The sequence below is a fragment of the Panulirus ornatus genome, chromosome 61 (assembly GCF_036320965.1).
Source record: "Panulirus ornatus isolate Po-2019 chromosome 61, ASM3632096v1, whole genome shotgun sequence".
NCBI lineage: Eukaryota > Metazoa > Arthropoda > Malacostraca > Decapoda > Palinuridae > Panulirus > Panulirus ornatus.
The window spans coordinates 3,438,786-3,452,780 of NC_092284.1; the positions used below are offsets into that span (position 1 = coordinate 3,438,786).

The window sequence follows — 13,995 nt, forward strand, 5'->3', positions numbered from 1 at the left end:
CTATCACCAAACACATTCAAGTAACCTTCAAACTCTCACTCTATCTCCTTCTCACTTCACCACTACATGTTATTACCTCCCCGTTATTCTCCTTCACCGATGTTCCCAATTGTTCTCTTTTGTCTTATGCACTATTTACCTCCTTCCAAAACATCTTTTTATTCTCCCCAGAAGTTAATGATAATCTCTCACCCCAACTCTCATTTGCTTTCTTTTTCACCTCTTGCACCTTTTTCTTGACCTCCTGCCTCTTTCTTTTATACATCTCCTAGTCATATGCACTACAAGAATCATCCAAGCGCCTAGTTTATACATATATATGTATGTATATATTTTTTTTTTGATAATTTGTCGCTGTCCCCTGCGTTAGCACAAGGAAACATGAAAGAATGGCCCAACCCACCCACATACACATGTATATACATAAACGCCCACACACGCACATATACATACCTATACATTTCACGGTATACATACATATACACACACAGACATATACATATATACACATGTACATATTCATTCTTGTTACCCTCAAGCATTCCCGCCGCCACTCCGCCACACATGAAAATGGCACCCCGTCCCATCCGGGTGGGTGGGAGGTAGTGCTCGGGTAAAAAATATATATGTAATTTTATATAGTGCCATTGTACAAAGGCAGAGGGGATAAAAGTGAGTTCTCAAATTACAGAGGTATAAGTTTGTTGAGTATTCCTGGGAAATTATATGGGAGGGTATTGATTGAGAGGGTGAAGGCATGTACAGAGCATCAGATTGGGGAAAAGCAGTGTGGTTTAAGAAGTGGTAGAGGATGTGTGGATCAGGTGTTTGCTTTGAAGAATGTATGTAAGAAATACTTAGAAAAGCAAATGGATTTGTATGTAGCATTTATGGATCTGGAGAAGGTATATATGATAGAGTTGATAGAGATGCTATGATAGAGTTGATAGAGATGCTCTGTGGAAGGTATTAAGAATATATGGTGTGGGAGGCAAGTTGTTAGAAGCAGTGAAAAGTTTTTATCGAGGATGTAAGGCATGTGTACGTGTAGGAAGAGAGGAAAGTGATTGGTTCTCAGTGAATGTAGGTTTGCGGCAGGGGTGTGTGATGTCTCCATGGTTGTTTAATTTGTTTATGGATGGGGTTGTTAGGGAGGTGAATGAAAGAGTTTTGGAAAGAGGGCCAAGTATCCAGTCTGTTGTGGATGAGAGAACTTGGGAAGTGAGTCTGTTGTTGTTTGCTGATGATACAGCGCTGGTGGCTGATTCGTGTGAGAAACTGCAGAAGCTGGTGACTGAGTTTGGTAAAGTGTGTGAAAGAAGAAAGCTGAGAGTAAATGTGAATAAGAGCAAGGTTATTAGGTACAGTGGGGTTGAGGGACAAGTCAGTTGGGAGTTAAGTTTGAATGGAGAAAAACTGGAGGAAGTGAAGAGTTTTAGATATTTGGGAGTGGATTTGGCAGCGGATGGAACCATGGAAGTGGAAGCGAGTCACAGGATGGGGGAGGGGGTTAAAGTTTTGGGAGCGTTGAACAATGTGTGGAAGTCGAGAACATTATCTCGGAAAGCAAAAGTGGGTATGTTTGAAGGAATAGTGGTTCCGACAATGTTATATGGTTGCGTGGTGTGGGCTATAGATAGAGTTGTGTGGAGGAGGATGGATGTCCTGGAAATGAGATGTTTGAGGACAATATGTGGTGTGAGGTGGTATGATCGAGTAAGTAATAATAGGGTAAGAGAGATGTAATAAAGAGTGGGGTTGAGAGAGCAGAAGAGGGTGTTTTGAAATGGTTTGGTCACATGGAGAGAATGAGTGTGGAAAGATTGGCCAAGAGGATATATGTGTCAGAGGTGGAGGGAACGAGGAGAAGTGGGAGACCAAATTGGAGGTGGAAAGATGGAGTGAAAAAGATTTTGAGTGATCAGGGCCTGAACATGCAGGAGGGTGAAGGGTGTGCAAGGAATAGAGTGAATTGGAACGATGTGGTATACCGGGGTCGACGTGCTGTCTAATGGACTGAACCAGGGGATGTGAAGCATCTGGGGTAAACCATGGAAAGTTCTGTGGGGCCTGGATGTGGAAAGGGAGCTGTGGTTTCGGTGCATTATACATAACAGCTAGAGACAGTGTGAACGAATGTGGCCTTTGTTGTCTTTTCCTAGTGCTGCCTCGCACACATTAGGGGGGGGAGGGGTTTTTTATTTCTTGTGTGGCAGGATGGTGATGGGAATGAATAAAGGCAGACTGAATTATGTACATGTGTATATATGTATATGTCTTTGTGTGTGTATATATGTATACGTTGAGATTTATAGGTATGTATAGTTGCATGTGTGGATGTGTATGTATATACATGTATATGTAGGTGGGTTGGGCCATTCTTTCGTCTGTTTTCTTGCGCTTCCTTGCTAACGCGGGAGACAGTGACAAAGCAAAATGAATAAATAAATATTTATTTTTATACCTATTCGGTCTCCTGCGAGGTAGCGCAAGGAAACAGATGAAAGAATGGCCAAACCCATCCATCCACATACACATGTATTTACACAAAAATGCCCACAGATGCACATATACATATATACTCAAGTACACTCATACTTGCTGCCCCCATCCATTCCCATTGCCCCTTAGTTTGTTAGAGCAGTCTTTTATACTGTATTTTGGGATAAATTATTTGAATTTTTAGTAGATTTTCTGCAAGTATTGAAATGGTCTAATTTTTTTGTTAGATGCTATGTATTATTTGATACTTGAGTAGGTATTTTTGAAGCTCATGTTAGGTGTTACAAGGAAAGTGTTTGTGGGTTAGGTGTTACACGTTCGAAGTTTAGACAAAATTGTGTTACGTGTTATATAGAAGATATTGTCAGTGTTTGGTGTTAACAGAATTTTATGTGTTAGGTGCTATACAGAGGAAATTTTTGGTATTGTATTATAAATTGCCAGTATTAAGTGTAACGAGAAATTCTCAGTGTGTTAGGTGTTAAAAGAAATTGTTAATTGTTATACACAAATGAAATTGTTAGTGTTGTTAGTTACCCAAGAAGTTGCCTATGTGTTAGGTATTACGCAGAAGAAATTGTCAGTGTGTGTTAGAGGAAATTGCTAGTCTTGGGTGTTACTCTGAAATAATTGTCTGTGTGATAAGTGTTATACAGTGGAAATTGTTTGTGTTTTAGTTGTTACACGAGATATTATCAATGTGTGAGGTGCTACACGAGAAAATTGTCAGTCTTAGGTGTTACACACGAGAAATTACCAATGTTTTTGTGTTGCAAAGGAAGTAATTAGTGTTAGATGTAACACAGGAAATTGTTAATGTGGTCAGTAGACAGGAGTTTGAAAATTGAAAAATGTTAAAAGTTTAGAGGTTTTGGGCCCCACTGGAGTCGAACTTAATTTACAAAGTAATTATCTCAATCACTTGGGCCAAAATTGGTATATGAAGGGCTCCATTGGCCTTTTAATGAATCGTAATGTTAAATCACGGTCTTGAATATAATTAAGTACTAATTGAAGTTAAGTCAGTGTAATTGTAGTGCCATTTTTTTCTGTTATGGAATATAGAGAAGTTGTTGTGCGGGGCTGCTGTCCTTCAGTCGTCATTCCTACCTCTGTCACCAGCTGGAAGCTGGCTATGCCCATCAGTTGGGAACCAGTGTCTTTATGGTAGTTGCACTGCAGCACTCGGGAAGCTGGACACGTCCACTGGTTATGACTACAGGCACATGGTATTGTGTGTACAGAAGAAGTTCAGGGCAGTTTAGTAAGTGTTTGGTTCCTATAATTTGAAACTTTTTAGTGATGGTTGTGTGACGTGAAGGTAAGCTTTTTATTTCTACCTGGGGAGATGGTGGTTTGGGTGTGAGGGTGGTCGAGTGATGTTAAAAATGAGTGTCGAGCATGTGGAAGTGGGACTATACCTGGGAGGATCATTCTTTCATCTTGGTGTTGAGTAGTTTTGGTAGCTAAGGTAATTAGTGATTGTTGTGTACAATATTTTGTGATTTGCTGATTATTTTGTTGTGCTATGGAAGTTCAGGGTGCTGAGGTATTGTTTAGGATGTTGAGGGAGTATTGTCGACAATCTTTTGGCAGTGTTCTGAGGGATTGAGTTTGCTGTTGCTTTGGTGTTATTGTGGGAGTGAATAATTTCTTTGGATCGTATTGTGATGATGCCAAGAATGGTTGTTTTGTTTGGTGGGAGAGATTGCTCTTTCAAGATGGGTGTAAACTGGTGTTTGTGTCTGTCAGGAGTTAACAAAGAGGATTTCATTATCTGTGGATATGGTGACATTCTGTAAGTGGTGAGCCATTCTTCGTATTGTATACGTGGAGGTGCATGTCTCGTCATTCTCCTGTGGTTGAGACATCATCTGCATATGTCGGACTTCGTCTTGAGGTCATTTAGTTATTTTAAAGTTTGTGGTAGTTAACCATTGTGTTAATGAGAACAAACCATTACAGGAGAGTAAATAAATTAATGACTATCATTGCAACTCTGTTATTTATTGATGGTTCAAAAGCATCATTACAAAGATATATTAATATTTACAATAGAACGGCTGTAGTCGGGGTTAGAAATTATTGTTGTTATATTGAGTAATATGTAACTATATCTTCAGAAGTATTTAGATTATACATAAATTGCAATGAATTTTTGAAGCCTCTAGAGGTATTTCATGCCTGATATTCGTCTTTCAAGAGGAATCACCATTTTGACACATCGACAATGTTTGTTATATTATCCTGTGGGTTCTTAATGGACGGGACAACTGTCCCATCATATGATGCCTGTATGGAGAGGACATCAGCCTCATTCTCGTGATGCCTGTATGGAGAGGACATTGGCCCCATTGTTATGAAACCTGTATGAAGATGACAGCCCCATTGTTGTGAAGCATGTATGAAGACGACATCAGCCCCATTGTTGTGAAGCCTGTATTTAGACGACATCAGCCCCATTGCTGTGAAGCCTGTATTTAGATGACATCAGCCCCATTGTTGTGAAGCCTGTATGAAGACATCAGTCCCATTGTTGTGAAGCCTGTATGAAGACATCAGCCCCATTGTTGTGAAGCCTGTATTTAGACGACATCAGCCCCATTGTTGTGAAGCCTGTATTTAGACGACATCAGCCCCATTGTTGTGAAGCCTGTATTTAGACAACATCAGCCCCATTGTTGTGAAGCCTGTATGAAGACGACATCAGCCCCATTGTTGTGAAGCCTGTATGAAGACGACATCAGCCCCATTGTTGTGAAGCCTGTATTTAGACGACATCAGCCCCATTGTCGTGAAGCCTGTATGAAGACATCAGCCCCATTGTTGTGAAGCCTGTATGAAGACGACATCAGCCCCATTGTTGTGAAGCCTGTATGAAGACGACATCAGACCCATTGTTGTGAAGCCTGTATGGAGAGGACATCAGACCCATTATTGTGATTCCTTTGTGGACTCTACATCAGCCCTATATATTTCAATACTCCTGTGGAACACATACTAATGGAAGCCAGAATAATATAGGAAATAGATTAATTTTGTGTAATAATGTAAGAAATTAAGCATAGAGGAAATATTGAATGTTGATGTATTATCAGGAAGCCAAACTATGTAATTCATTCAATGAAGGATTTAATTATTTTAAAGTGAAACAAAGTGAATGTAAATAGTTTTTATAATTTTAATATATATATATATATATATATATATATATATATATATATATATATATATATATATATATATATATATATATATATATATATATATATATATATATATATATATATATATATATATATCCCTGGGGTGATATATATATATATTTATATATATATATATATATTGGTGATTGGTTCTCAGTGAATGTAGGTTTGCGGCAGGGGTGTGTGATGTCTCCATGGTTGTTTAATTTGTTTATGGATGGGGTTGTTACGGAGGTAAATGCAAGAGTTTTGGAAAGAGGGGCAAGTATGAAGTCTGTTGGGGATGAGAGAGCTTGGGAAGTGAGTCAGTTGTTGTTCGCTGATGATACAGCGCTGGTGGCTGATTCATGTGAGAAACTGCAGAAGCTGGTGACAGTTTGGTAAAGTGTGTGAAAGAAGAAAGTTAAGAGTAAATGTGAATAAGAGCAAGGTTATTAGGTACAGTAGGGGTGAGGGTCAAGTCAATTAGGAGGTAAGTTTGAATGGAGAAAAACTGGAGGAAGTAAAGTGTTTTAGATATCTGGGAGTGGATCTGGCAGCGGATGGAACCATGGAAGCGGAAGTGGATCATATGGTGGGGGAAGGGGCGAAAATTCTGGGAGCCTTGAAGAATGTGTGGAAGTCGAGAACATTATCTCGGAAAGCAAAAATGGGTATGTTTGAAGGAATAGTGGTTCCAACAATGTTGTATGGTTGCGAGGCGTGGGCTATGGATAGAGTTGTGCGCAGGAGGATGGAGGTGCTGGAAATGAGATGTTTGAGGACAATGTGTGGTGTGAGGTGGTTTGATCGAGTAAGTAACGTAAGGGTAAGAGAGATGTGTGGAAATAAAAAGAGCGTGGTTGAGAGAGCAGAAGAGGGTGTTTTGAAATGGTTTGGGCACATGGAGAGAATGAGTGAGGAGAGATTGACCAAGAGGATATATGTGTCGGAGGTGGAGGGAACGAGGAGAAGTGGGAGACCAAATTGGAGGTGGAAAGATGGAGTGAAAAAGATTTTGTGTGATGGGGGCCTGAACATGCAGGAGGGGGAAAGGAGGGCAATGAATAGAGTGAATTGGATCGTTGTGGTATACCGGGGTTGACGTGCTGTCAGAGGATTGAATCAGGGCATGTGAAGCGTCTGGGTTAACCATGGATAGCTGTGTAGGTATGTATATTTGCGTGTGTGGACGTATGTATATACATGTGTATGAGGGTGGGTTGGGCCATTTCGTAATTATATATGTACGTACGTAATATATAGGTACATATGTACGGACGTAACACGTACAGATATACGTACGTTCGTATATACATACATGTGTACGTACGTAATATATACGTACATTTACGTACGTAATATATACGTGCATATATGTACGTAATACATACGTACATATATATGTACGTAATACGTACGTAATACATACGTACATATATTTACGTACGTAATTACGTACATCTTTATGAAACGTAATATATATGTACATTTATATGTACGTAAAATATACGTACGTACATAATATACGCGTACCTACATAATATAAACGTACGAACGTTATATATACGTACATATATAAGTACATGTATTACGTACGTAATATATACATATGTACGTACGTAATACATATATATGTACGTACGTAATATACACGTACATATATATATGTACGCAATACGTATATTACGTACGTACATATATATGTACGTAATATATACGCACATATGTATGTACTTAATATATACGCACACGCACGTACGTAAAATATACGTTATATACGTACATATATTACGTACGTATATATGTACGTACGTATATATGTACGTACATATATATATGTACGTAGGTAATAAGTCCATTTATTACGTACATTATGTATACGTACGTAATACGTACATATATGTACGTAATATAAACGTCCGTATATGTACGTACATATATATGTACGTATATGTTACGCACGTACATATATATGTACGTACGTATACACGTGCAAATATATGTACACATGTACCTATATGTACGTACGTTAAATATATACATACAAATATATACGTACGGAATATACACGTACATATATATACGTAATACACGTACATATATATGTACGTACATATATACGGACACGTACGTACGTAATATATACATGTATATGTACATACGTAATATATGCGTACATATATACGGAATATTCACGTACATATACGTAATATACACGTACATATATATGTACGTACATATAGACGGTCACGTACGTACGTAATATATACATGTATATGTACGTACGTAATATATGCGTACATATGTATGTACGTACGTTATACGTATATATGTACGTGAAATATACGTACATATATACGCACGTACGTAATATATACGTACATATATACGTATATATATACGTACATATATGTACGTACTTAAATACCTACATATATATGTACGTACTTACGTAATATATATGTATACATATGTACGTACGTAATATACACATACGAACGTATATATGTACGTACATATATATATATATATATACGTACATATATATGTACGTACGTAATATATACGTACATATATATGTACGTAATATATACGTACGTAATATACACGTACATATGTACGTATATATATATGTACGTAATATATACGTACATATATATGTACGAACATATATATGTACGTACGTAATATATATGTAAGAACATATATATGTACGTAATATATACGTACACGTACGTGCGTAATATATACGTACATATATATACCTACGTAATATACTTATACGTACGTAATACGTACATATATATGTACGTAATATACACGTACAAATATATGCACGTAATATTTACGTACACATACGTACGTGATATATACGTACATATGTACGTAATATATATACGAACATGTACGTACGTATATATGTACGTACATATATATGAACGTACGTAATATATACGCACATATATGCGTACTCCATATGTACGTAATATATAAGTACATACATGTACGTACGTATATGTACATAATGTACGTACGTAAATATATATATACGTATGTAATACATGTACGTAATATCTACGTACATATATATGTAAATGTACGTACGAAATATATAAGTACATATATGTACGTACGTAATATATACGTACGTAATATATACGTACATATGTACGTACGTAACATACGTACGTTCGTAATATATACGTATATGTACGTACGTAATTGTAAGTACGTAATATATACGTGCATATATTACGTACGTAATACGTACATATATATGTACGTAATATATACGTACACGTTCGTACGTGATATATACGTACATATGTACGTACGTATATATACGAACATGTACGTACGTAATATATACGTATAAGTACGTACGCAATATATACGTACATATATATGTACGTACGTAATATGTACGTACGTAATATTTACGTATTTATATTTACGTACCTAATACATACGTACATATCTTACGTACGTATATACGTACATGTTACGTACGTATATACGTACATATATGTACATACGTAATATATACGTACATATATGTTCGTGTATATGTATATATACGTACATAATGTACGTACGTACGTATATATGTACGTACGTACGTATATATGTACGTACGTAATATATACATGTACATAATATATACGTAAAATATACGTACACGTTCGTACGTGATATATACGTACATATGTACGTACGTGATATATACGTACATATATGCACGTAATATATACGTACATATATATGTACGTACCTAATATATACGTACATATATGTACGTAATATATACGTATATACGTACGTAAATTCATATATATGTATATGTACGTACGTAATTATATATGTACGTACATATATGTACGTACATATATATGTACGTACGTTATACGTGTACGCACGCAATATATACGTACATATGTACGTACGTAATACCTACGTACATATATATGTACGTAATATATACATATGTACGTAATATATACGTACACGTATATGCACGTACGTAATATATACTTACACGCATATGCACGTACGTAATATATACGTACATATATTTATGTACATATGTACGTACGTGATATATACGTATATATGTACGTACGTAATATATACCTACATTTATATGTACGTACCTAATATATACGTACATTACCTACGTATATACGTACATATATTACGTACCTAATATATACGTACATATATATATGTACGTAATATATACGTACATGTATGTACGTACGTAATTATATACGTACGTACATATATATGTACCTACGTATATATGTACGTACGTATGTATATACGTACGTATATATGTACGTACATATATATGTACGTATATATATTACGTACGAAATATATACGTACATATATGTGCGTACGTAATATATACGTATAAGTACGTACGTAATATATACGTACATATATATGTACGTGATATATACGTATATATGTACGTACGTAATATTTACGTACATTTATATGTACGTACCTAATATATACGTACATATATTACGTACGTATATACGTACATATATATGTTCGTACGTAATATATACGTACATATATGTACGTAATATATACGTACATATATGTACGTAATATATACGTACATATATGTACGTAATATATACGTACATATATGTACGTAATATATACGTACATATATGTACGTAATATATACGTACATATATGTACGTAATATATACGTACATATATGTACGTAATATATACGTACATATATGTACGTAATATATACGTACATATATGTACGTAATATATACGTACATATATGTTCGTAATATATACGTACATATATGTTCGTCTATATGTATATATACGTACATATATGTACGTACGTAATATATACATGTACATAATATATACATATATATACGTACACATGTTCGTACGTGATATATACGTACATATGTACGTACGTAATATATATACGAACATTATGTACGTAATTACGTATAAGTACGTACGTATATACGTATATATATATGTACGTGATATATAAGTACATATGTACGTACCTAATATATAAGTACATTATGTACGTATATATCACGTACATATTACACGTATATATATATACGTACACATGTTCGTACGTAATATATACGTACATATTTACGTAATATATACGTACATATATATGTATATACGTGATATATACGTACATATGTATGTACGTACGTAATATATACGTCATATATATGTACTTATATATGTACGTACGTAATATATATGTACGTACGTAATACGTGTACGCACGCAATATATACGTACATATATACGTACGTAACATACGTACATATATACGTACATGCACGTACGTTATATATACGTACATATATATGTACCTACGTAATACGTACATATATATGTACCTACGTAATACGTACATATATATGTACGTGATATATACGTACATATATGTACATATATATGTACGTGATATATACGTATATATGTACGTAATATATATGTACACGTATATGCACGTACGTAATATATACGTACACGTATATGCACGTACGTAATATATACGTACATATATATGTACGTACGTAATATGTACGTGATATATGCGTACATATACGTACGTAATATATACGTACATTTATATGTACGTACCTAATATATACGTACATATATTACGTACGTATATACGTACATATATATGTACGTACCTAATATATACGTACATATATATATGTACGTAATATATACGTACATATATATGTACGTACGTAATATGTACGTGATATATACGTACGTAATATATAAGTATATATATGTACTTACGTATATACGTACATATGTACGTAAGTATATGTACGTACATATGTATGTACGTACGTAATATATACGTACATATATACACGTACGTAATATATGTACGTAATCTATACGTACATATATATGTACGTACGTAATTATATATGTACGTGCATATATATGTACGTACGTAATTATATATGTACGTGCATATATATGTACGTACGTACATATATATGTACGTACGTACATATATATATATACGTACGCAATGTATACGTACATATGTACGTACGTAACACGTACGTTCGTAATATATACGTACATAATATATCCGTGCATATATATGTACGTACATATATCTACGTAATATATACGTACATATGTTCGTACGTGATGTATACGTACATATGTACGTACGTAATATATATACGAACATTTATATGTACGTACGTATATATGTACAGACATATGAATGTACATACGTGATATATACGTACATATGTACGTGATATACGAACATATGTACGTACGTAATACATACGTACATATATATGTACGTAATATATACGTACACATGGACGTACGTAATATATACGTACACATGCACGTACGTAATATATACGTACACGTATATGCACGTACGTAATATATACGTACACGTATATGCACGTACGTAATGTGTACGTACATATATTTACGTAATATATACGTACATATATGTACGTACGTAATATGAACGTGATATATACGTACACACGTAATATATACGTACATTTATATGTACGTACCTATATACGTACGTATATACGTACATATATATGTACGTACCTAATATATACGTACATATATATATGTACGTAATATATACGTACATATGTACTATATATGCATATGTACATACGTAATTATGTACGTACGTACATATATATGTAAGTACGTACATATATATCTACGTACGTACATATATATGTACGTACGTACATATATATAAACGTATAAAATATATACGTTCATATATGTACGTACGTAATATATACGTACATATATATGTACGTACGTAATATGTCATATATACGTACATATATATGTACGTACGTAATATATACGTATATGTATATGTACGTACGTAATTATATATGTACGTACATATATATGTATGTACGTACATATATGTACGTACATACATATATGTACGTACATTTATATGTACGTACCTAATATATACGTACATATATTACGTACGTATATACGTACATATATATGTACGTACATATGTACGTATATACGTACGTAATATATGTACGTATATATTAGGTACGTACATATAAATGTACGTACGAAATATATACGTATATATATGTACGTACGTAATATATACGTATAAGTACGTACGTAATATATACGTACATATATATGTACGTACATAATATGTACGTGATGTATACGTACATATATATGTACGTACGTAATATTTACGTACATTTTTATGTACGTACCTAATATATGCGTACATATATTACGTACGTATATACGTACATATATATGTACGTACGTAATATATACGTACATATATATACGTACATATGTTCGTCTATATGTATATATACGTATATATATGTACGTACGCACATATATATGTACGTACGCAATATATATGTACGTACGTAATATATACATATACATAATATATACGTACACATGTTCGTACGTGATATATACGTACATATGTACGTACGTAATATATATACGAACATATATATGTACGTACGTACATATATATGTACGTATGTAATATATATGTACGTACGTAATATGTACGTGATATATACGTACATATATATGTACGTACGTAATATTTACGTACATTTATATGTACGTACCTAATATATACGTACATATATTACGTACGTATATATATATGTACGTACGTAATATATACGTACATATATGTACGTACGTAATATATACGTACATATATGTACGTAATATATACGTACATATATGTACGTAATATATACGTACATATATGTACGTAATATATACGTACATATATGTACGTATATATGTATATATACGTACATATATGTACGTATATATGTAAATATACGTACATTTATGTACGTAGGTAATATATACATGTACGTAATATATACGTACATATGTACGTACGTAACCTACGTACGTTCGTAATATATACGTATATGTACGTACGTAATATAAGTAATATATACGTGCATATATATGTACTTACGTAATACGTACATATATATGTACGTAATATATACGTACACATGTTCATACGTGATATATACGTACATATGTACGTACGTAATATGTATACGAACATAAGTACGTACATAATATATACGTATAAGTACGTACGCATATACGTACATATATAGGTACGTGATATATACGTACATATGTAGGTACCTAATATATACGTACATATATATGTACGTACCTAATATATACGAATATATTACGTACGTAATAT

At 33.9% G+C, this 13,995-nt stretch overlaps 1 long non-coding RNA gene across 4 annotated transcripts in view; it reads right to left on the reverse strand.

Annotated features, from left to right (window-relative positions):
- Window positions 1–4,493: 4,493 nt before the first annotated feature.
- Window positions 4,494–13,995, reverse strand: part of LOC139767465 (uncharacterized) — a 241,673-nt gene continuing 232,171 nt past the window's right edge. For all 4 annotated transcript variants that reach the window (XR_011717135.1, XR_011717134.1, XR_011717132.1 and 1 more), the window contains exon 8: window positions 4,494–5,411. This is a non-coding gene — a long non-coding RNA (uncharacterized lncRNA). The remainder of the gene's footprint in view (window positions 5,412–13,995) is intronic.